Source organism: Camelus ferus, chromosome 1 (genome assembly GCF_009834535.1).
Source record: "Camelus ferus isolate YT-003-E chromosome 1, BCGSAC_Cfer_1.0, whole genome shotgun sequence".
NCBI lineage: Eukaryota > Metazoa > Chordata > Mammalia > Artiodactyla > Camelidae > Camelus > Camelus ferus.
In genome coordinates, this window is record NC_045696.1 from 56,357,378 (window position 1) to 56,383,327 (window position 25,950).

The window sequence follows — 25,950 nt, forward strand, 5'->3', positions numbered from 1 at the left end:
AAACAGGTGGTATCAGAGAAGAGTTAGGATTTTTCCATGAAGTTTATGGTTGCTAAGAGATTGCTCTATGCAGCCTAGTGAACAATAACTAGCAGGTAGATACCTAAAGAGATACAGCTTGGAGCCTTTAAAAATGAGCTGTAAGGTAAACTACCATTTGGGAAAAGCTTGGGGATTTTTCATTCACTATTTGCTTTATTTGACACATAAGTTCTTTTTCTGTTTCTGACCAAGAGAGAAAGAGAAAGCAGGGGTTGAAACCAAGAAATTTGGGAAAGGTCTTTTCTCCAGTGATTTCAAATGAGGTTACAGAGCACATTAAAGATGAGAGGGAAATGTAAACAATCAGGGTCTGAGACAAACCCTGGGCACCAACAGACGCTCAGGACAAGGTAGAAATACATGAATTAGTTAACCTACAGGGAAAACCACGCTTATCTTGGATAGTGACCGATAACAATTAAGAAGAAAAGTAACTAGTATCAATTAAGAAGGAATGTAATTGTACTAAAGAGTTTTAGTCTAAATAGGATATTCTACACAAATGCAATATTTATACTATTAGTCATTTGATAATTATACTTTTATTTTTAAATAATAACTATCTATGGACCTGGATTACCTGGCTGACCACCTTGAAGGCCAGAGCCAAGGCAAAACCACCTACTTAGAACAGCCTAGTCTAAAGTCCTAAGGTAGCTGGGGGGCATTAAACAAACAGTTGGGCAGTGCTGGACTTAGAACCATCACAACCACCATCGGCCCAGTTTGTTCACTTTGTAGCTGGCACCATAATTATGTCCACACACACACAGGAATACCAAACCACTGCCCGGGACTCAGGCCCAAGTATGGTCACTGTGGGCTAGTGAGTCCAGTTGAGCTTTACCTAGTCTATGAGCAGAAACCTTGATTTTTTTTTTTTTCTTTCTGCCTTTAAAAGAAAGAACAACTTTCATGTATTCCCTTTGTAAATGGGGATGATCATAAAACCAAAGAGTTGTGAGGATTCAATGATGCAGTATAGAAAGTATGTGGCACAGGGTCTGGCCTGTAGTAAGCATGTTGCCAACATAGCTGATGGTACTAATCTCACCATCTTCCAGGCTTTAGAAACTGGAGAATCACCTTTTCCTTTCCCTGTTTCTTTATTAGCTCTACCTAGTCAATTGCCAGTTTCTTTCACCTGCTATTTCACAATCTCACTGGGCTGTCCCTCACTCTCCATTTCTGCTGCCACATTTACCCAGGATACAGTCACGTTAGGAGCAATGGAACTGGAGTCGGATGTGACAGATGGGAATCTTGGCTCAGCCCATCGCAGCTCAGTGACTTTCATTGAGTCATTTAACTAGTCTAGGTTCCTGTTTTGTCATTTGTGAAATGAAGATACATCCTCTTTAGTGTCCACCCACAGAGTATTGTGAAGGTCAAATGAGGTGTGTTCCAAAACTCTTTGGAAACTCTAAGGCAATGCAAAAATACTAATTTCCAGATTTTTTGATATAACCTTCAGCTCTCTGTAACACCAGGTTTTCCCCATCCTAATACATTCCATGCATTACTTTCACACTTATTTTGCTAAAATACCAACTTCATCACTGAGCAAGAGAGCTATGTGTATAAAGAACAAATTCCTATTGTTCACCTTAAGACTTCTGTAGCCACACTTGAGAGTTAGCCCTAGTCTACCTATTCTTCATTCAGGCTTGCATCCTCAGTCATCATGTCTTTAAACCGTGGACTTCAAGAGAGTAACCTTCCCTAGTTTCTTTGTCTCTTCCCATAAGAAAGGGGACTATGTGGTGAATGTTGACTATCAAAAGAACAAAGTATTTGTTAAGAAAAGTTAACACATTAGAGAGATCAGTGCTGACAATGATTTGAAAAGACAGCCCCACTGACCGGGACTGGCCGCTTGGTGCAGTCAGAAGCGGAGACAGTGGGACAACCCTGGGTGGGCTCCTGCAAGACCCATGACTGAGGCTGATCTTCCCGAGGGCCTCTCATAAGCTCCCTGCATGAGCCACGATTACCTGAGGACGAGGTTCTCCCCAAGCGAGTGCCAGGTTTCAGTCACAGATCTGTGTTGTCTAAATCACTAATGGGTAGGTTTCTTTCTTAATTCTTCTCTGGATCCATTTTATTTGAACACCACTGTACAATCAGGTCTTCTTTGTGTACTTTAGTGCTGCATGAATCCTGATTTAGAATTTCTCCCCCTCTTGATTTAGTTAGGAGGAACTCAATTTAGTTTTTTTTTTTTTTGGACAAAAATGTACATTACATAGTCTTAATATCTCAGAAGTTGATGCAAATTCATTTTTCAAATGGACATATATATATGTTTTTGATATTCTTCCTAAACAATTTTACTGAAAACTTGCCTCAGGAAAAAAATGAATGGAAGATGATTTACCTATTTTGTTTGGCCAAGTTAACACCTGTGAAGTCCCTGAAAGGTGAATCATCTCCAATTCAGCAGGTGACTTACGTAAGTCTAGAGGATGTCTTTGTTACTTTGATCGGAATTCAACCTCCAATGTCATTTATATTTTTCTATTGAACTAAAAGATGAAGCCTGCATATGCTGAATATTTTAATCAACCACAAACATAATTTCTACAAAGCAAGAAGATTTAAATACCATATACTTATAAATAGCCCGTCCCATCTATATTACTTGTGTTTCATTTACGAAGAGATAAAAAGCACAGGCTGGGTTACTGGCAGTCAGAAACAAGGTGAGATTGTTTTGAAAAAGGATTATGTATCTATCTCAGTATCTTTTCCCTTCATTTATTGATTAGCAATGTCAGGTAAGAGCTTTCTTGATTTTTTTCTTCTCAAGTAAGTTCTCAATACATAGAGATAAATATCCATTTACATCTGCAGATTCTGTGTAAACCTGGCTTATCATTTCAACAGCCTTTAATGAATTCAGATGCATAAGTGACATCTACCAGCTCACAGTATGACATTTTAAAATTTTTCATCAAAGACGAGTTTCTGAACATGGAAGTTTATTACACTTGGAGTTATGGAGGACTAACTGGTCATCCTGCTGTTTCTTCTTAATGATGCTAAGGACGGAGTTTGCAAGCATGACCTGAGAATGGGGCTGAGGGTACCTCTTGGCTTGTTGGGACTATAAGAAAACTTTCCTAAAATGTCACAGGGCCATGCTTTCTAAAATGCTACATGAGTTGATACAAATGGTATCCTTGAGCTTTAAACATATCTAAAAGCAAATAAGAATGTCCTTCCAAAAAGCTTTTTAATAAAACAAGATTAAATTGTGAAATTTATTGAATTTCTTTTCCAATCCACTGTTTTTGATCCATGCTACAATGGAATTATAAATCTAACTCATCTAGATATGTATCAAACAGTTTTTATTTCAGTGTTGTCTTGTTGTCTGGGGTGTTTCAGCAAATGCGATCATTTTGCTTATTTTTAATGTATTAAGTTCAAAATCTTAACCTAATTCAAGTTCTGGATGCCTAAAACTAATATTTGTGTGACCTGTAATTATTTATGTTCAAATTTTGTATCATGAGGGCGAGAGCAACCTGACCTTGCTTCTTATTCTCCTGCCTGGACCTCCTAGGAGATTTCATTAACCTTTCAATCTCCAGATATGAATTCTTTAATCATAACAACTTCACTTTATTCCACTTTCAGACACCCATCCCCAGGTCACACCCTGGGTCTTATGATCATTCAAGATGGTTCCATTTCAGAAATTTTAAACACCAATATCCCACTTTCTGATCCCAATGCACCCGAAATTTAACTCCTAGTCTCCTCCCTCAATCTGTTCTGACATTCTCCCCCAGTTCAGACAGTGGCAACTTCATCTTTCTTTTTGCTTGGACCAAAAACCCTAGAGTCATACCTGACTCTAGCTCACCACCCACATCCAAGCTGTCATGAAATCCTATTGGCTCTACTCTTAAAATACATCCAGATTCCAAATGCTTCTTACCACCTCTGCTGCCACCACCCTGATCAAAGTCCAACTTTGCACATCTCATTTGGACTAATGCACTAGCCTCTTAACTGGTCTCCCTGCTTCTACTCTGGACCCTCCTTAAGGCTATTTTCAGCACAGCAGCCATAGCTATCACGTCACTTCTCTGCTCAAAATCCTGCAATGGCTTTCCACCTCACTCGAAGGAAAAGCCGAAGTCTCTACCAGGGTCTTCAAGGCCTCCACATTTGGTCCCAGTTATCTCTCTGCCTCATTTCCTACTTCTTCCCCTTGCCCACTCCTCTCCACCCACCTCCTCTCTATTTCATGAGAACGCCAGGCATTCTCACATTTCTAGGCTTTGAAGTGGCTGAACTCCCTACCTGGAATATGTTAATTCACATGTCAGCATGACTCAATCCCTCTCTCCCTTCGTGTCTTTGTTCAAATGCTACTCTCTCAGCCAGGGTTATGATGACAACCCCACTTAAAATCACACTCTTCCACCAGAATTTCAAATTTTTCTTATTCTCTTCTATTCTCTCCATCCCCATCCCACCATAGCGCTTACTACTTTCTAACATATTACATAATCTACATATTTATTATTCTTGTTATTTACTGTCTTCTGCCAATTAGAATTGTTCAGGATGTCCCCCCAGCACTGCAACACTACCGCACATGTTGAAAGCACTCAATAGATACCTGATGAATGAATGAATGAGTCTCCCATCCTCAGCCCTCTCATATGCTAATATCTAATACATGTGCCCACTGACAGCCTCCAGACCTCCAGGTCCTTGGCTTTCAGCTTCCTCACAGTCTCTTTTCCTTTCTCTGCCCAATTTCAAACCTCTGGTTAGTTATCCGAACTGTTCTCTCAACAAGCACCAAATTCCCTTTCCAAACAAGTCCTTTTTCTGCACTTGCCCAACAAAGCTTGCATCTAAATTATGATTCATTGGTATTACTCAACCATAAAAAATAATGAAATATTTCCTTTTGCAGCAACATGGATGGATTTAGAGATAATCATACTAAGTGAAGTAAGTCAGACAGAGAAAGACAAATATCATATGGTATCACTTACATGTGGACTCTTAAAAAAATAATACAAATCAACTGATTTACAAAACAGAAACAGACTCACAGACATAGAAAACAAACTTATGGCTACCAAAGGGGAAAGCAGGGGAAGGATGAATTAGGATAATGGGATTAACAGATACACACCACTATATATAAAATAAACAACAAGGATTCATTCACTGTATAGCACAGGGAGCTATACTGAATATCTTGTAATAACCTATAATGGAAAATAATCTGAAGCTGTATGCCTGAAACTAACATAATATTGTAAATCAACTATAGTTAAGTAAAGAAATTACAGTCCACTGTCTGCTTTTACATCCAGGCAGCTGAGTGCTACAACCTTGCAGACTGTTGCCACCAAAATCAATCAGCCAAACTTCTTGTACCACCAGTCAGTCCTTTTATTCCTTCTATGGGGTATTTCTTCACATTTCCGTTGTGAGTGACTCACCTCATTGGATTCAGAAAATAAGAGCACCTGTCTGTCTAGATGATGCCTTCAGTCTAGGTTTGCTGCCCTCCTCTATGTTCTTATAAGACTCCAGGCTATATGCACATCAATATAATTGTCATGTTATGTTACTAGCTTTTTGTTTGCCCCTCTAGACAATTTCTACTCCTCAAAAGTGAGGCTGTTTCTTATTCAGAGGCTGTATCTAAGCCTCTAGCAAAGGCTTTGGAAAATGGCAAGTGTTCCATAAGCATTTGTTAGATGAATGAATGAATTCATCAATGGACATGGAAGGCCCATTGCTTCTTTCTTTGTCCTTTTCCTTAATCTCATTTTTCCTGGGCCATGCTCTCCTCTGTTAGGTGAGGGAAAGTGCCCCAAACGGCTCTAAAGTGGCAGAGATCCCTGACAGTCAGAGAAAGTCAAGAGCCGGCTTGTTTGTGTGCTAAGAAAAGAGTACATTCGGGTCACAGTAGGAGTTTTAGGGGGAGCCCCTGGGTCCCTCATGGAATGGTTGAAAACTCCCTGGCATTACTGAACACAAAAGGGCCAAGATATTTTGGGTGCCGGGGACTTCCACAGACACTGGGTTTTAACCTCTTGGCAAATCCCCAGACACCAAACCCTCATTGAAAAGCCTTGTCGTCTGGGTGAGCTCCTCCCTGGCTTCCCTTCTCAGCATGGTGCCGAGGGACTTTAAAAATAAATGAGAAAAAGGATCCTAAAGGGATGCTTGTGAAGCTTTTTGCTCTCTCATTCTTTGTTTCCAGGAAAGTGCAGCATCTTGGGGATGTGTACACTCACATAGGCACACACATATATGTGTTTACTTGTTTCCAATGACATCAGGCCACTTGAAAGACTGCTTTCCATTGGCTGAATTCTTCCTGGAGAATTCCCCCAGGAAATGCTCTTGTCCAATGTGTCTCTTACATCATGCATTGAGGGCCACGTAGGACCGGTAATATGATGACAGCCCTTGTCAAGCAGTTGATGGATGAGACTTCATCTTCGTGACCACCCAGACTACGGAGTCTCAGCAGACAGCAGCTTGGAGGTTGACAACACGCCTCCCGTTCCCTGGCTTCAGAAAATCTGCTGATCTTGGACTGATTTGCTGCTTGCAGCGAGGATGCAGTGTAATGCCTTGTCTTTACACGCTTGCAGCCAGTAAATGATGTTTTGTCATGAGCTAAAGCACTCAGCCCTGCTTCTAGTCCTGGGTGGGCCTGGCCTCTCTAAATGTTCCTGCTTGCCTGTAGTCATAAGTGCTTGTCTAGCCTTGTTTTACGTGGAGAGAGCGAGCTCCCACCTACTTTCTCTCAGGTCAGGCCCGCAGCACTGAAGCAACAGAGGAACTGGATGAACAAGGAAATTCTGCCTGCAGAGGAGCTAAATGGTTAGCAGTGGTTGGAACTGATGAAATCTAGGATGCCTTCCAGCTCTTCCCTTCTCAACTTATTCCAGAAGCCAGTTTCTTTTCCCTGTTGCCGGCTTATTAATAAGTCAGTCACACTTTGCATTTCTGCTTCTCTACCTTAAGCAGAACAACAGGCTGACCTGGTTACCAAAGATGTATTAGAATTTATGTCCCAATCAATCAGTCAAAATATTTAGCTATTAAGTACAAAAGAAAACTTGCTAAATAGCCTGTCCTCAAATTTCCCTTTAACAAAAGATGACCTTAGTGTCTCCATGTTTTAGTCACTATCTTTTTAACGATCTTCCCACATCAAACATTAATTCAGCAATTCCTAAATATCTACTTGCCAAGGTATTAAGAAGAACTTGAGACAGGAAGGCAAATGTGATATAATTTCTGTCCTCAGCTCATTAGGACATCACCTCCCTGGTTTCTAACCTCCTCATTGCAAAGACAATTTTCTTACTCTGTCTTTTCATCTTTTAAGACAGAATAAAAATTTAATCTAATATTAGCAGTTATTTTCTCCCTATTCATGGAGCCATTTAACAAAACCTACATATATATATGAATGTATGTATATTTTAGGTGACTATGAACATAAATTTCCAGTATACAAATTTCAGAATGCACAGCTCTCCTGGACCATAGACAGGCCAAAGGATCAATTTTAAAATGCAGCCTTGCAAATATTTTTAAAGCTGAAATGTGGAAATGTAGATAGAAGATCAAATGCCCACTAATTACTTCATTACCAGATCAAGTTTAGGAAAGCAGTGAAAAAGCATACTGATAGATTCAAGATAAATTGGTGATAAGAGGGAAAAAAACGGTACCAAAGGGTACCCTTACCAGAAAGGAGCTTATATGGTTTTAATTTGAAGCAATATGGCTACACTTCACATAGATTTTTTTTAAAAATTAGTTTCCAAATGTATTGTTGCCATGTCTCATTGTACCTGTAGTATATTTTAAGTGTGCTTTTAAATGCCAGGGGGAAAAACACTACGAACACAAAAAAAATCTTCTTCTGTTATATAACCTCATACCCTAGAGTATAAGCATGTGTTGTAATTTGTGAAGCAGTGATTTCAACTTCCTTTCTCTCCTTAGCTGCGGGGAAAAGGCCTCGAGCAACTCCTATCAGGAGGCCGGCAGCACTTCCCGAAGGGCAGAGCAGATGCCCCGATCTTCAGTACAGCATAAAACACAGGCCCGATTGGCCACATGAAACACTCAGTCACAGGGAGTCTGCTGTGAACCAGAATATTATCTACCAGGTGACAGGTCAGTTGATCTCTGGGGCACGAAAGGCTCGACTGCCGTACTGGGGAGGTTTCCTTGCCGCCTTCTCCTTTCTTCCTCAGGTGTGCGTCAGAATTTTGAGCCTTGGTGAATCTGAGAGGAATCTGGAACAACTACAGCTGCTGGAATTATTCATTCCCCACTGAGCTAGAATCTGGGAATTCATGATGCTGGGACCGGGTTTTACTCAGCTTTGTCTCTACCAGCACCGTCTACAGGGCCCTGAACTGAGTGGAAACATAAATGTCTGTTATCCTGGGTAAAGCATTAGTCTTGGAAGAGTACTCAGAAGAGAAAAAGGGGGACTACGGGAAAGGCAGGACCTGTTTGCTCCTCCCTCACCAGCCCCCACGAATTGCCTAGGGCAGGCTTTGAGTCTTAGTGGACCTGACTCCCTCATTTTAAGAAGAAGAGACTGCATGCAGTTTTACAGCCAGATAGGGACCACACTGGGACAGCTAATCCAGATGTCCTGACTCCTGGTTCCTTCTAGTGTTCTTTCACTTCCCCCCCAGTTTACCCCAGCCGCCTGGGACACTATGTACATCCTACTGATCCACAAACTTCTGCTACGGGCCTTTCTGATCCTGGTTTCTAACGTTCAGCAGTAGCTCTGGCAGGTCTGGGGTTTTTCACCTGCCTCCTCCCCTGAGGCCCCTTGAAGGCCCCCCTGACCAGGAATTTATCATCAAGAGGAAACAGAGAGGAAGTCCTGAGTCCCCTGGAGTGCCTTCTGCTGGGCTTTGCCTGCCCCTTCCAACTCTGACTGCTAGCTTGGATCTCTGATCTTGGCAGGCTCCCTTATGACTCCTGGCTTTACCTACTGGCTGGAACCCCAGACTGAATTCTTGCAACAGCCGGCTTTGGGCTCTTGGTTTCCATCATTGTCTAGTGTCTCCAAGTCTTGGCCCCAGCAGTGGCCTGAAAGTGTCTGCCCTAGGCTGTGACAGGAGCTGTATGTTCTGTCCTGTAATCTGATGTGAAAGGAACAACTGTTAGATAATCTGTGTGTGTGTTTAAGCAGCTTGCATGGATTAATACTGAGGTTAATACTGAGGTAACAAGATGTCGTAGAAAAAGCATGGCTTTGAAATCAAACTGACTAGATTGACTAGCTGTGTGTGGTGGATGATCTGTCTAACCATGTTGAGGCAGTTTCTTTATCTGAAAGGATATCTGGGGAAAATAATGTTTATCCTCCTGAATGCTATACAGCTTAGAGATAATGTGTCTAAAGTAAAAAGCACACAAGAGGCCTGTGATAGAAATTAGCAACTATGAATTTTAAGTTAAATTGTCTGTATGTATACTCATAGGGACTAAATGCTGATTTTATGTTTGAAGTACTGAAGGATCTTGAAGCACCTCTGAATCATCAAAAATTACATTATGTTCAGAATCATCTGCATATATATTTTTTCTATTTCTTAGAATATTGGTAATTATATCAAATAATATTAAAAACAATAGGCAACATTGATTATATATTAAATGTGCTAGGCTGTTGCTAAGCACTCTCTATATACCACCTAAAGCAATCTTCACAGCATCTTGAGATACGTAATATCATCACTCCTATTTTTATTTTTTAGTTTTTTTTTTTAATTGAAGTATAGTCAGTTTACAATGTGTCAATTTCTGGTGTACAGCATAATGTTTCAGTCATACATATATTCATTTCATATTCTTTTTCACTATAGGTTACATCATTACTCCTATTTTTAAGTAGAGAAATGGGATTTAGCAAAGTTCAATAGTGATCTAGTCGCATGACTCGTAAGTGATGGAGCTGGGATTTGAGGTAGAGTTTGATTCCAGAGCCTAAGTTCTTATGCCATTTAATCTTTCACTGGTCACACATTTACACTTTCATGAACATTGTTAAGGAAGGTTAACATCCTCTCTCCATTTCCCCACCTAGGCTGGTGGGGAACAGTTTTCGTCCCACTCCCCCTACGTGGAAAACTGCTGATAAGGAAGCTTTCATGTCCCTCTCCACCTGTTCTCACTCTCCCCCAAGTGAGCAGGAGTCTGTAGTCAGACTGGAGAAAGGCTAACAGGTCCAGGCCATGTTCTACTAAATGGTCTCCAAGACAGGGATTTCCACCCCACCTCCCTCCTTTCCCATCTCCACTGGGCAGTGAACTTCCCTCCACTTCCTGGGCCCCATTTTAGCATTGTGTCAAGCAGCATTTTCTAATTTACCTTTCACCAGAAATCCCTGTGCTTTCTTCTGCTTCAAAGGCTTTTTATTTTGAAATCATTTGACCCACAAGGAGTTGCAAACCAGAACAGAGTTTCTGTGTACCCTTCACCCAGCTTTCTCCAAAGATAACATATTGCATAATTAGAATACATTATCTAAACCAGGAAATTGACACTGATGTAATACTATTAACTAAACTATGACCCTGTCCAAATTCCACCAGTTTTTACATGTACTCCTTGTGTCTGCGTGTGTGTAGATCTATGAAATTTATCACATGTATGGATTAACATAACTACCACCATCATCAGGATACTAAATTGTCCCATTATGCATACAAAACAAAACCTCCCTCACACTACCCTCTTCACAGTCACACCTTTCCTCCAACCATAACCCTTGGCAACCTCTGATCTGTTCTTTATCACTATAAATTCATCTCTTGAGAATGCAATATAAATAGAATCATACAGTGTGTAACCCCTTGAGGCTGGCTGTTTTCTCTCGGCATAATGGCCTGGAGAGTCATCCAAGTGGTTACATGTGTTAATAACTTGCTCCCTTTTATTGCTGGGTAGTGTTCTACTGTACGGATGTACCACAGTTTGTTTGTCCATTCATCTGTTGAAGGATGTTTGGGCTGTTTCTAGGTTTTGATTATTCCAAATAAAGCTGCCATAAACATTGTGTGCAGGTTTTTGTGTGAACGTAAGTTTTCATTTCTCTAGGGCAAATACCAGGAGTGTGATTGCTAAATTACACAGTGAGTCTATGTTTGATTTTGTACAAATCTTCCCAACCTTTTTCCGGGGTAGTGGTACCATTTTACCCAACAGCAATGTATGACATCCAGTTTCTCTGCATTCTTGCTGATGCTGGGTATGGTCAGTGTGTGTGCTTTTGGTGAGTGTGACACATGTTGGCCTTAAAGGTAGAAACCTTGGATATCTTTTGATTATTAGTGATGTGTGCCTGTATTCACTCTCTCTGGAACGATTCCTGGAGGGGAGGAGGATACGTTTTCGGTTCTAAATTCTTATCAAGCATCTCCTGTATGCCAGACACTGTGGCAGGTGCTAGCAAATACAGAAAACTAAGGTATTTGAGTTTGAGGACTCAATATGAGGCAGAGGGGATGGATAAGTGGATAGGTAAATATGATTATGAAACAACACAGTAAGTAATACAGGTATATGCAAAGTACTGTGTGCACTGATAAAGGAATTGTGCCTTAGAACAGTGGTTCTTAAATTTTAGAATTGACAAGAATCACCTAAAGAGCTTGTTAAAATACAGATCTAGTCATCATCCCACAGAGTGCTGGATTCAGTATATCTAGGGTAGAGCCCTAAGAATTTGTATTTCTAATGAGTTCCCAAATGATACTGATGCTGCTGGTCCAGGGCCCACATTTTGATGGATAAGAGTTTGTCTTAAGGATGAATAGGAGTTTATCAGGTGAAAAATGAGAAGAGTCACGAAACAAGGAAGAGCATGAACAAAGAACTGGTGATGAAAGTGCATGGTACTCTCTAGGTGATTACATATTACCTCGTCTGATGAGAGCACAACTTAATTTAAAGAAGCAGAAATTGTAGGTTAAAGCCAGGCTACAAAAGATCTTAAGTGCCTACCTTAGGAATTGTGTAGGCAGTAGAAGTCTATGCTTGAAAAAAAAAAATGCTGGCAAGAGGGCAGAGGCTGAATTGGAAATGGACAATAGGTAGGGGGCTACTGCAAAAATTCAGATGAAAAGCAGACCAGACTTGGGCAATGGAGACAGATAATAGGAGACCGATTTGAGAGACATTTGAGGTTAACTATCTAAGACTTGTTGACTCACTGGATGTGTAAGGAGATGAAGAAATCCAGAATGAGGAGTGGATGGATGGTAGTGCTGTCAACTGAGATAAGAAATACATGGAGGTAGAGAAAAATGAGTGGTAAGGTATGAGTCTGGTTTTTGGTCACTGAATCGAAACTGACTGAGGAACATCCATCTGACAATATCAACTATGAAGTTAGAAACTGGGATTTGAAAGAGGCAGGGTTTGGGAATATGCTGCAGGAGGGATTAAGACCAGGTGAGGGGTGTAGTGTAAGAAGTGAAGTAAGACTGGAACCCAGGATGATATCAACATAAATGGGGAGGTGGAATGCAGGAGCTAGGGAAAGCAGCTGGTAAGAAGCAAAGAGGTAAAGCCAGGACATTCACGAGTGGTAAAGTTAAGAACAGAGACGTTTTAGAAAGGAGGGACAGAGGAGATGGTTAAGTGTCATCTGGCTTGAGACTAAACAGGACGGCATCTAAAAAGGTATCAGTTGGTTTAATGACCTTGGCAGGAGTCATTTCAGTGGAATCAGGGCATGGGTTGAAGACTGAATTGGAGATGAGGAAGTGGAGGTAGGTAGCAAAGACCACTCTTTTAAGAGGCTTGGTGGTAATAGGATGAGGAGGGCTGGGGCAACATCTTCAGGGAAAGGCATGATCAAGAGAAAAATTTCCTCTGGAGGCCTTCAAAAGTTTCAAGGGGAATGCCAACAGTTTCTAGTGGCTAATCAATATTTATTTGTCTACCTGATTTGAAATGTGCAAAACACAGAAAACTATTTGAGCAATTACCACTGATTCATTCATAGGAGGCAATTTGAGTGTGATAATCACTCTGGTATCTTTCTCAACAAATTCAGAGGCACATAATTAGTTTAGTCTTACTGTCTTTTGGTCTCTGAGCACTCCCTGTGCCCCATCATCAACAGCAAAAGATCCCACTGTTATTCTAGCTTCTGCCTTTTAATAGATTTAAATAATCCCTTTATGTGTTTTGGACTTTCTTCAAAGGTGTTTCTCAAAGACTTTTTTCCTATTTTGAAACTAACCTGACATACTCTGTGGGCTCCCTGATCTCCTCTGGGTAGCTTTTTACATTCTTTGAGAGATGTCCTTTTCCCTCCACAATAACCACTGTGACTGTCGAATTTTTAAGTGCTTGGATTTTTTTCTTTTTTTAATTCTCAGTTACTCTTTCTCTAAACTTCCAATAAAGTCTCTTAAAATAGTGTTCTATCTTCTCATGATTCAAAAGCCTACCTTTCAACTTTATCCCAGTTAATACATTTTGTCATAGTTTCCTTTTGAACAATGAATAATTGAGATAAATTTTCTGGGCTTATGGATTTAGGATGTCACAATAACTCACATTTATTGGCTCCCCCATGGTTACCTCCTAAGACCAACCCTAGTCACAAGGCAAGAACCACAGCCAGGACTGTAGGTGGTTTGAAACTTCCTATGAAAGGAAAGTTCATCCTATCAAAAATCCTTGCTAAAAATCTCACTTCTACCTCTTGACCTGATTAGGCTTTTACAGTTCACACTTAGTTTAATTTTTAATAGCTGGCATGATTTCTAAGTTTCTAAATCTTTAACATTTGTATATTGGTATCATCAGCTTGGTCATCTAATCTATGGTACTGGTTCTCAAACACTGGAATCACCTGCAGAACTGGAAAAAAAACTGCTGCTGCTCTCCCATCCCAAGACATTCTGATTTAACTGGCACAGGATGAAGCCTGGGTATCAGGATTTTTAAAAGTTCCCTAGGAGATTCTAATATAAACCAAATCTAAGATATCATTGGTTTAAGTATATTCCTAAGATACTCTAATTTTTTAAATTGTGAAAGGATTTGAATAGACATTTCTCCAAAGAAGATACACAAATGATTCATACATACATGGAAAGATGCTCAACATTATTAGCCATCAGAGAAATGCAAATCAAAACCACTTCATACACACTAGGATGGATAGAATAAAGACATATAATAACAAGTGTTGGCAATGATGTGGAGGAAACTGGAACCCTCATATATCGGTAGTGAGATTATAAAATGGTACAGCTACTTTGGAAAACAGCTCAGCATTTATGTAAGCACAGAGCCACCATATGACACAGCAATTCCACTCCTAGGTATGTCCCCAAGACAAAGGAAAACATAGGTCCACACAAAAACTTACACATGGGTGTTCATAGCAGCACATTTTTCCTAATAGCCAGAAAAAGCAGAAATAAACAAATATCTGTCAACTGATGAATAGATAAGCAAAATGTGGACTATCCATGCACAGCAGAATGTTTTTCAGCCATAAAAGGCATGACGTGCTGCTTCATACTGCAACATGGATGAACCTTGTAATCATTATGCCAAGATTACACTAAGTGAAAGAAGCCAGATACAAAGGGTCACACGCTGTATGACTCTGTATGTACTGTTCAGATTAGGCAAGTAGAGGTAGAAAGTAGGCTGGTAGCTGCTAAAGGCTGGGGGAGGGGAGAAACAGGGAGGGGCTGCTAACAGGTCTGGGGTTTCTCTTTAGGGTAACGAAATTGTTCTGGAATTAGATAGTGGTGATGATTGTCCAGCCTTGTGAATGAACTAAAAACTACTGAACTGTATGCTTCAAAAAGGTGAGTTTCATAGTATGTAAATTATATTTCAAGAGAATAAGTGCTTTCTTATTGTTATCTTATGTGTCTGAGGAATTCCTACCCATGGAGATTTGAGAAACACTCTCCTTGCCAATAACATTTCTATTTTAATATTGTTTGTTGTGCATCTCATGCAAAACTAGGCCTCCCCTTTCTTGTGTGCCAGAATGAAACATCTGGCTTTGGTCACCTTTACTAAATAAGGACATGAGAATAATAAATAAATTCTGGAGAAGGAAAGCTGAATGGCAGGGTCTCTATAGAATGAGGACAGACCTTTCTGCAGCCTGGAAAGGGAAAGGCCAATAGGGATGTGACTGAAGCCTATTAAATCACAAAGAGATCTTGTGTATGGTAGAAGGAAATCCTGGATTACTTGAAAGAGAGGATACCATGTAAAGGTTCAGAAACGCAAAGTTGGCATATGAAAAATAAAGTAACAACTTCACACAACAGGTAGGGATTCAAGGATGATCAAATGGTATAGGCAATAAAATATAGTTTTAAGGAAACGGTCCAATAATAGATTATATTTTATCAATATACGTTACTACTAATAGGAGTTTTTATCTTTCTCTTTAAAGTTTAAAAAGATTTTAATTGTGATAAAATTACCTTCAATAAATAACACAAAATTTACCATCTTAACCATTTTAAGCGTACAGTTCATTAGTGTTAATTATATTCACATTGTTGTGTAACCAATCTCCAGAACTTTTTCATCTTGCAAAACTGAAATATTATACCCACTAAACAACAATCCCTCATTTCTCCCTCACACCCCCCCCAGCCCCTGGCAACAACCATTTTATTTTCTATTTCTATGAGCTTGACTACCCTAGATATAAGTAGATGCATACATTATTTGTCTTTTTGTGACTGGCTTATTTCACTTAGTATAATGTCTTCAAGAGACATCCATGTTGTAACATGTGTCAATTTCCTCCCTTTCTAGGGCTGAATACTTTTCCAATGTATGTATATATCACATTTTGTTTATCCATCCCTCTGCCAATGGACACTTCAATTGCTTGTTTTTTGGGGGGGGGGGGGAGATGGGCCCAAAGACTGAAGTTGACATCCAGAGGATTAACCTATCTTATCCTAACAAGGTGCCTGTTATCACTATCAGAGACAGAAGGATGGTCAGAATTGGGGCTCAAATGATGGCCAAAGAGGTTAGACCAGAAGAGTTTGAATACAGGAGTCCAGGCAGAATCATAAAATTAAGATACATAAACCAGATGCTGGGAGCATGAAAGGAAGAACAAGCAGTGGTAATTTAGAGATTGAACATGCAAGGATGTCTAGAACAAGGAGACCATTTTGAGGACAAGAAATACATAAAGAATTAATAAAACAGTAAACTGTGAGTGAGAATCAAAGTCCATCAAGCAGGGTCAAGGAGTTCAGGAAATTAGCAGAGGACCCAGTGAGTGAGGGGTGGCACCAGAAAGGGGGGTACACTACAGGCTAGTGTAGATGTCTAGGAGTCTGGCAGGCAGCAAGCCACCAGAAAGAAATGAACAGACTCTAAGTAGGTACTGGCTGTTCCCCGTTAGCCTCTGCTCTGGAGCGTGCTGATTTGATAGAGAGAAGGGGAAAATGAAAATAGATAGGCCAGACCCAAGAAATTTGTACTGGATTCTGGAGCTGACTCCCAACATCCAAAAGGGTGTGGCTGCTTTGATTTCCATCCAGGTTGGTGTCAATACTGCCCTGGGTTGGATTTGAATGAGGCTGCAGGGATATCTACCCCCCATGCTTGGGGTCCAGACGTGTTAGTTACGGTCTGAGAGTTACCAGTGGTGCCTGCTATAAAATGAATTTAGTACTAATTTAGGCCACTTATATTCTTGTGCCTAGAGCCAAAGTATGCCCAGATTCCAGGCGTAGGACTAAACTGATAGTTGGAAGTTAAGTGGGGGTGGGGAGGGCAGTTACAAAAAGAAGGGTACAGAGGTTAGAAGACAATCAGTTCCTTGCAATCCTAGGCTGTATGGTCATGATACTGATCTAATGTAAATTTCTCAGGATGGAAAATAATTGTCCAGCTGTTACATAAACAATATTACCAGTTTGTTTTTCTTTTCTCTCTTTCTTCTTCTTTTAAACAGTTTGGAGCGTCTAAGTACAGATGTATAGAAAAAACAACATGTTTCTAGAGAATTATATTCACAGACAAGCTTCTCTAATTTGCCAGTTCTTCTCTGCTGAGGCATGTTTTCCAGCAAACAAAATGCACTAATAAATCTATCAGAGACAGAAAGGCAGGGGGGACAGCTGCAGCCGCAGCATCCAGGAGTGACAATGATTAATTCCTACATCTGCTCAGCCAGAGAGAAACAAAGGTCACTGTGCACAGATTAGCATCCTGATCACCACCTCCTCCCAACACACACACACACACACACACACACACACATGCCCGAGTGACAATAGCATGTTTATCCATTGATCATGGCAAAATTCAAAATGTCTGAAAAATTTCTACTATCTGAAAACCTCCCTCCCCCTAGAAAGCAAGCTCTTTAGTGAGATAAAGATGGAAGAAGGAATAGAATAGGATCAGAAATAGATTAATGTCAGATTACTGTCTAATCTTGTTAACATCCAAATTAAGTGAAAATATGATGCTCAGCTACATTTACAAAAGCAGGAAACAGGAAATTTTAGAACAAATCCTAATACAGTAATTTGATCAAAGTAAGAAAGGCTATTATGGTGAAGCACTTGAACACACGTGGACATTTGGCACAATGTAAAGAAGGTATTTAGATGTTGACTCTTTGTCCTCATGCTCAACAGTCCCCTGAAGACACAGCCACCGCCTAGTCAAGGCTCCTACACTTGTAGATATCCCTGAGAGGATGGCTTTAAAAATACCTTTCCTACCCAAGATGATTTTTTTAAGTGTATAAATTATAAATGTTTAGTTCACTGAATTATCACAAAGAAAATATCTATGTAACTATCACCCAAGTCAAAAGAAAGAACATTTCAACACCCTAAAACCTCCACTCATAATGATTACTCTTTTCTTCCTTCCTCAAGGTAAACCACTATCTTGACTTTTAATACCATACTTTAGTTATGCCTGCTTTTAAACTTTATTTAAGTTAGGGGAATCATATAGTACATGTTCTTTTGTGGCTGGCTTTTTAAATTTGATGTTATTTCTGAAATTTGACCCTGTTGCCGGGTGTTAACTGTAACTTGCTTCATTTGCATTGAACAGTATTTCAATGCAAGAATATACTATAACTTATTTATTCTTTCTACTACTGAAGGACATTTGGGGTGATTGCAAATAATGTTACTGTGAATATTCTTTATATAACTTTTGGACTAAATGTGCATACATTTTCCATGGGAATAATTTCTTAGTAGATTTGCTGGATCACAAGGTATATGAATAGTTAATGTTAGAAAATATACCATATAAGATAAATAAGTACTAGGGATATAATGTACAGCATAAGAAATATGACTAACACTGCTATATGTTATATATGGAAGTTGTTAATAGAGTAAATCCTAAGAGTTCTCATTGCAAGGAAAAGTTTTTTTCCAATTTCTTTAATTTTGTTTCTATGAGATGATGCATGGTCACTAAATTTACTGTGATCATCATTTCATGATGTATGTAAGTCAAATCATTATGCCGCACACCTTAAACTTATACAGTGCTTATGCAGTCAATTATATCTCAATAACACCGGAAGAAAAAATTTTTCACAGGAAAAAAAAAGACATGCCAAATTATTTTCCAAAGTGGTTGTACCAACTTGCCTTCTCACTCTGAGCAGATAAGAATTTCATAGCTTCACATCCTTATAGTAACATTATCTTTAAAAACTTAAGACATTTGGTGTGTATCTCATAGTTTAAATTTGTTTTTCCCCAGCCATAGGCAACTGCTTAATCCACCTGCTGTCTCTACAGATTTATCTTTTCTGGACATTTTATATAAATGGAATCATACAATATATAGCCTTTTGTGATTGTCTTCCTTCATTTAACATGTTTTGAAGGTTCATCCATGTTGTATCATGAATCAGGACTTCATTCTTTCTTATTGTGGAATACCAGCTCATAAATGGATATACCATTTCATTTATCTAATCATCAGCTGATGGACATTTGGGTTGTTTCTGCTTTTGGGCTACTACAAATAATGCTGCTATGAACATGTACACATTTTTGTGTGGCTATATGTTCTCATTTTCTTTAGTATATACCTTTAGCTTTCTTGATAGCATTCTTTGAAGCACACATTTTAATGACATTGAATGTATTTATTTTTCTTTTGTTGCTTGTGCTTTTGGTGTTGTTTACTGAATATCCTCTTGACAAACAGAAATTAATTTTCTGTGTTTATCAGTGGTGCCATAAGAAAGTCTTATGTGATTCACCTTTGCATTTATAGTAAAACTATCAATTTTATCCTTCAATGTCCAAGATATAAAACCTAAAGTGAGAATTTTTTTTAGAGAATAATATTAAGAAATAGTTTTGCCTCTACTAATAAACTAGTATGTATCCTCCTTTTGGATGTTTCCCTTTTTGCCTTTTTAGGAAACTCAAAGGTAATTTTTAAAACTTTTGGTGAAGAAAAATATGTATAAAGAGAAGTGCAAGTTCAGGCCAAGATGGTGGAGTAGGAAGAACCTCTCTCAGGCACATCAAAATTATAACTACTTACAGAGCAACTTTTGACGAGAAAGACTAGAATCTAGCAGAAAAGGTCTTCCACAAACTAAAGATATAAAGAAGGAACCACAATGAGATGAGTAGGAGGGGCAGAGTCATGGTATTGCTAAGACCCCAGGTGGGTGATCCACAAGTGGAGGATAATTACAATTGCAGAAGTTCTTCCCAAGCAGCAGTGGGTTTGAGCATCACACCAGGCTCCACGGCCTGTACTGGGAAAACAAGCCCTTGGAACATCTGGCCTGATGGCTAGCAGGGCTTACTTTCAGGAGGCCAAGAAGGCTATGGGAAATAGGGAATCCACACTTAAAGGGCACACACAAACTCTCACATGCTCCAGGACCCAGTGCAGAAGTAGTAATCTGAAAGGGGCCTGGGTCAGACTCACATGCTGATCTTGGAGAGGCTCCTAGAGAGGCAGGAGGTGACTGAAACTCTTCCTGGGGATATAGACATTGGTGGCAGCCATTTCTGGGAGCTCGCCCTACCACATGGACACTGGTGCTGGCAAAGGCCATTACGGAATCATCCCTCTAGCTTATTAGCACCAGGATCCAGCCCCACCCACCAATGCATAGGTGCTAGCCCTTCAGCCAGAGACCCTGGGGCCCAACTCCACCCACCAGTGGCAGGTACCAGCCCCAGGACCCCTGCCCCCAACCCTGTGCCCTGGTCCCACCCATCAGTAATTTGGTAGCCTCAGGAAAAGTCTCACACACCAGTGGGCAGGCACCAGCCCCAGGACCCCCTGGCCCCAGCCATACCCTCCAGTGGACAGACATCAGCCCTAGGATTACCACAGCCCTGCAGTCTGCCATGCAGGACCCAGCCTATCCACCAGTAGGCTAGCACCAGCCCTACGATGCCCTTGGCCCTGGTCCTGCCCATTAGTAAGCCAACATCACCTCTGAGACACCTTGGGCCCCTCAGCCAGCCACCTTGGGATCTAGCCTACTAATGGGCTGACATAAGCTTCTGGACACCTTGGACCCTGTAGCCAGCTGCAGTGTCAAGAACCAACCCTATCCACCAGCAGGTCAACACCAGCTCCAGGGCACCCAGGGCCCTGCAGCCAGAGATCCTAGGACCCGGCTCTGACTGCAGTGGGCCAGTACTATCCCAGGACCCCAGCTTCACTCACCAAAGGGTGGAAACCAGCCCCAGAACCATTGCTGCCCTGTAACCTGCCTTTGTCAGGACCAAGCCAACACACCAGCAGACCAGGACTAGCCCCAGGAACCCCCCCCCAACCTCCCCCAGGCCCTAGCCCTGCCCACCAGCAGGCCAACACCAGCTCTGGGATACCTCGGGCACCTCAGCCAGAGACCACCCCTGCCCCTGGAATCCCGTTCCAACCACCAACAGGCTAATATCAGCCCCGAGACACCTTGGTCTCTTCAGCCAGCCACCCTGGGATGTAGCCCCACTCACCAGCGGGCCAGCACCATCTTTGAGACACATCGGAATCCAAAGCCAGCAGTGTCAAGAACTGACCCAACCCACCAGCGGGGCAACACTACTAGATCCAGGAAGCCCAGCCCTGCAACCATACAAGGGAACTCCCGTGACGCTATCAACTGACTTTTCAGCAGAAACTCTGCAGGCCAAAAGGGAGTGGCACAATATACTTAAAATGACGAAAAGGAAAAACTTTTTAGAGAATACTGGGCAAGGTTTTCCTTCAGATTTAATGGAGAGATAAAAAGTTTTACAGATAGGCAAAAGCTATAAGAGTTCAGCACCACCAGAAAAGCTTTACAGTAAATGTTAAAGGTGGGGAGGGTATAGCTCAGTGGTAGAAAGTGTGCTTAGCATGCATAAGGTGCTGGGTTCAATCCCCAGTACCTCCATTAAAATAAATAAGTAAATAAATAAACCTAATTACTCCCCCCCAAAAACCCCAAAATACAATAAATGTTTAAGAGACTTCCCTAAGTGAAAAAGAAAAGGCCACAACTAGAAATATATAATTACAAAAGGAAAAAGTTCACTGATAAAGGCAAATATATAGTAAAGGCTGTAAATCAATCATATACAAAGCTAGTAGGAAAGTTAAAAGACCGAAGAAGTAAAACTATTTATATCCACAATAAGTAGTTAAGGGATACACAAAACAAAGAGATGAGAAAAATGATGTCAAAAACAGTAATCATGAGGGGAGGAGAGTACAAATGCAGGGTTGTTAAAATGTGTTTGAAATTAAGAGATCAGCAGCTTAAAATAATCATATATAGAGAGAGATAGATTGCTATACATAAACTTCACGGTAACCACAAAACAAAAATCTGATACACACACAAAAAAGAGAAAGAAACATAACACTAAAGCTAGTCATCAAATCAAAAGGGAAGAGAACAAAAGAAGAAAGGAACAAAGAAAAACTACTGAAGAAACCCCCAAACAATTAACAAAATGGCAGTAAGCACATACCTATCAATAATTAAGTGAAAATGGACTAAATGCTCCAATCAAGAGACATGGAGTGGCTAAATATGTTGCCTACAAGTGACTCATTTCAGATTTAAAGACACATAACTGAGAGCAAGGGGATGGAAAAAGGTATTCCATGCAAATGGAATCAAATGAAAGCTGGGGTAGCAATACTTACATCAGACAAAATAGACTTTAAAACAAAGACTGTAACAAGAGACAAAGAAGGACATTACAAGAAGAAGATATAACAATTGTGGATATATATGTTCCCAACATAGGACAACCAAAATATAAAAAGCAATTGTTAACAGACATAAAAGGGAGAAATTGACGGTAATACAATAATAGTAGAGGACTTTAACACCCCACTTACATCAATGGACAGATCATCTAGACAGAAAATCAATGAAGAAGCACTGACCTTAAATGATACATTAGATCAAATGGATATATATGTGTGTGTGTATGTGTGTGTGTGTGTGTGTGTGTGTGTGTGTGTGTGTGTAAACATTCCATCAAAAAACAGCAGAATACAAATTTTTTCAAATATACATGGAACATTCTCTTGGATAGATTACTTGCTAGACCACAAGACAAGTCTCAGTAAATTTAAGAAAATTGAAATCACATCAAGCATCTTTTCCAACCACAACACTGTGAGACTAGAAATCAGTAACAAGAAAAAAGATGCACAAAACATAAACACATGGAAGCTAAACAGCATGCTACTAAACCACCAAAGGATCACTGAAGAAATCAAAGAAAAAAGTTAAAAAACCTAGAAACAAATAAAAATAAAAACACAATGATCTAAAATCTATAGGATGCATCAAAGCAGTTCTAAGAGGGAAGTTTATAGTGATACAAGCTTACATCTGGAAATAAGAAAAATATCAAATAAAGAACCCAAACTTACACCTAGAGAAACTAGAAAAAGAGTAACAAATAAAACCCAAAGTTAGTATAAGGAAAGAAATCATAAAGATCAAATGAGAAATAAATGAAATAGAGACTAAAAATATACACATATATATATATATGTATAGAAAAGAGAAATGAAACTAACAGCTGGTTCTTTGAAAAGATAAACAAAATTGATAAATCTTTAGCCAGACTCATCAAGAAAAAAAGAGAGGGTCCAAATCAATAAATCAGTAATGAAAAAGGAGAAGTTACAACCAACACCACAGAAATACACAGGATCCTAAGAGATGACTAAGAACAGCTATACATCAATAAGATGGACAACCTAGCAGAAATGGACAAATATCTATAAATGTACAATCTCCCAAGACTGAACCAGGAAGAAATAGAAAATATGAACAGACCAATTACCAGTAATGAAATTAAATCAGTAATAAAAAATACCAACAAAAGTCCAGGACCAGATGACTTCACAGGTGAATTCTACCAAACATAGAAGAGTTAACACTTATCATTCTGAAACTATTCTAAAAAACTGCAGAGGAAGTAATGCTTCTGAACTCATTATACAAGGCCAGCATCACTCTACACCAAAACCAGACAGAGATATCACACACACACAAAAGAAAATTACATGCCAATATCACTGATGAATATAGATGCAAAAATTCCCAATAAAATATTAGCAAACACTACATTAAAAGGATCATACACCATGATCAAGTGGGATTTATCCCAGGGATGCAAGGGTTTTTTCAGTATTTGCAAATCAATCAATGTGATATACCACATTAACAAACTGAAGAATAAAAATCATATGATTTTATCAATAGATGCAGTAAAAACTTTTGATAAAATTCAGCATCCATTTACAAAAAAAACTCTCCACAAAGTGTGTATAGAGGGAACATACTTCAACATAATAAAGGCTGTATTTGATAAGCCCAAAGCCAACATCATACTCAACAGTGAAAAGCTGAAAGCATTTCCTCTAAGATCAAGAACAAGACCAGGACGCCCTCTCTCACCACTTCTATTGAACATAGTATTGAAACTCCTAGCCACAACCATCAGACAAGAAAAGAAATGAAAGGAATCCAAGTTGGAAAGGAAGAAGTAAAATGTTGACTGTTTGCAATGACAGAATATTATACACAGAAAATCCTAAAGACACCACCAAAACCCAACTAGGGTTCATCAATGAATTTGGTAAAGTTGCAGGATACAAAATTAATATACAGAAACCTGCTACATTTCTATACACTAACAATAAACTATCGGAAAGAGAAACTAAGGAAACAATCCCATTTACCATTGCTTAAAAAAACAAACAAACCTAGGAATCTAACTAAGGAGACAAAAGACTTGCTCTGAAAACTGTAAGACAATGATGAATAAAACTGAAGATGATACAAACAGATGGAAAGATACACTGTGTTCATGGACTGGAAGAATTAATATTGTTAAAAATGACCATAGGCATTACCCAAGGCAATCTACAGATTCAATGCAATCCCTATCAAAATACCAATGGCAACTAGAACAAATAATTTTAAAATTTGTATGGGAGCACAGAAGAACTTGAACAGCCAAAACAATCTTGAGAAAGAACAGAACTGGAGGATCATGCTCCCTGGCTTCAGACTATACTACAAAGCTACAGTAATCAAAAGAGTATGGTACTGGCACAAAAACAGACACATGGATCAATGGAACAGGATAAAAAGCCCAAAACTAAGCCCACACACTTATAGTCAAATACAACAAAGGAGGTAAGAATATACAATGGAGAAAAGACAGTCTCTTCAATAAGTGATGTTGGGAAATCTGGACAGCTACATGTAACAGAATGAAATTAGAACATTCTCTAACACTATATAGAAAAATAAACTCAAAATGGATTAAGATATAATGTAAGACTGGATACTATAAAAATCCTAAAAGAAAACATAGGTAGAACACTCTGACATAAATCACAGCAATATTTTTTTGGATCTGTATCCTTAGGAAAAGCAAAACTAAACAATGGGATCTAATTAAACTTAAAAGCTTTGCACAGCAAGGGAAACCACTGACAAACTGAAAAGGCATTCTACTGAATGGGAGAAAATATTCGTAAATATTTGCAAATGATATGACCGATAATGGGTTAATATCCAAAATATATAAAACAGCTCATACAATGCAATATCAAAAAAATAGCCTAATTAAAAAATGGGCAGAAGACCTGAGTAGACATTTTCCCAAAGAAAACATTCACATGGCCAAGAGGCACATGAAAAGATGCTCAACATTGCTAATCATTAGAGAAATGCAAATCAAAACCACAATGAGATATCACCTCACACTTGTCAGAATGGCTACTGTCAAAAGACCACAGATAGCAAATATTGGCAAATATGTGGAGAAAGGGAACCTTTGTACACTATTGGTGGGAATGTAAATTGGTACAGTCACAGTGGTAAACAGTATAGAGGTTCCTCAAGAAACTAAAAACAGAACTATTATATGACCCAGCCATTCCACTCATTGAGTATATATCTGAAGAAAATGAAAACACTAATTTGAAAAGGTATATAAGCACACCAATGTTCATGGCAGCATTATTAACCATAGCCAAGATACAGAAGCAACCTAAGCATCCATCAGCAGATGAATGAATAAAGAAGATGTGGTACATGTACACAATGGAATACTACTCAGTCACAAAAAAGAATGAAATAATGCCATTTGCAACAACATGGATGGGCCTGGAGGATACTATTCTTAGTGAAATAAGTCAGAGAAAGACAAATACTATACATTATCACTTATATGTGGAATCTAAAAAATAAAACTAATGAATATAAGAAAACAAAAAGAGCTTCACAGGTTTAGAGAACAAAGTAGTGGTTACCAGTGGGGAGAGAGAACAGGATAGGAGCAAGGCAGGGGA

General features: G+C 39.4%; 1 protein-coding gene across 3 annotated transcripts in view; it reads right to left on the bottom strand.

Moving 5' to 3' along the window:
* GPR156 (G protein-coupled receptor 156) overlaps positions 1 to 25,950 on the bottom strand; it is a 102,061-nt gene that overhangs the window by 25,959 nt on the left and 50,152 nt on the right. The window lies entirely within an intron of this gene.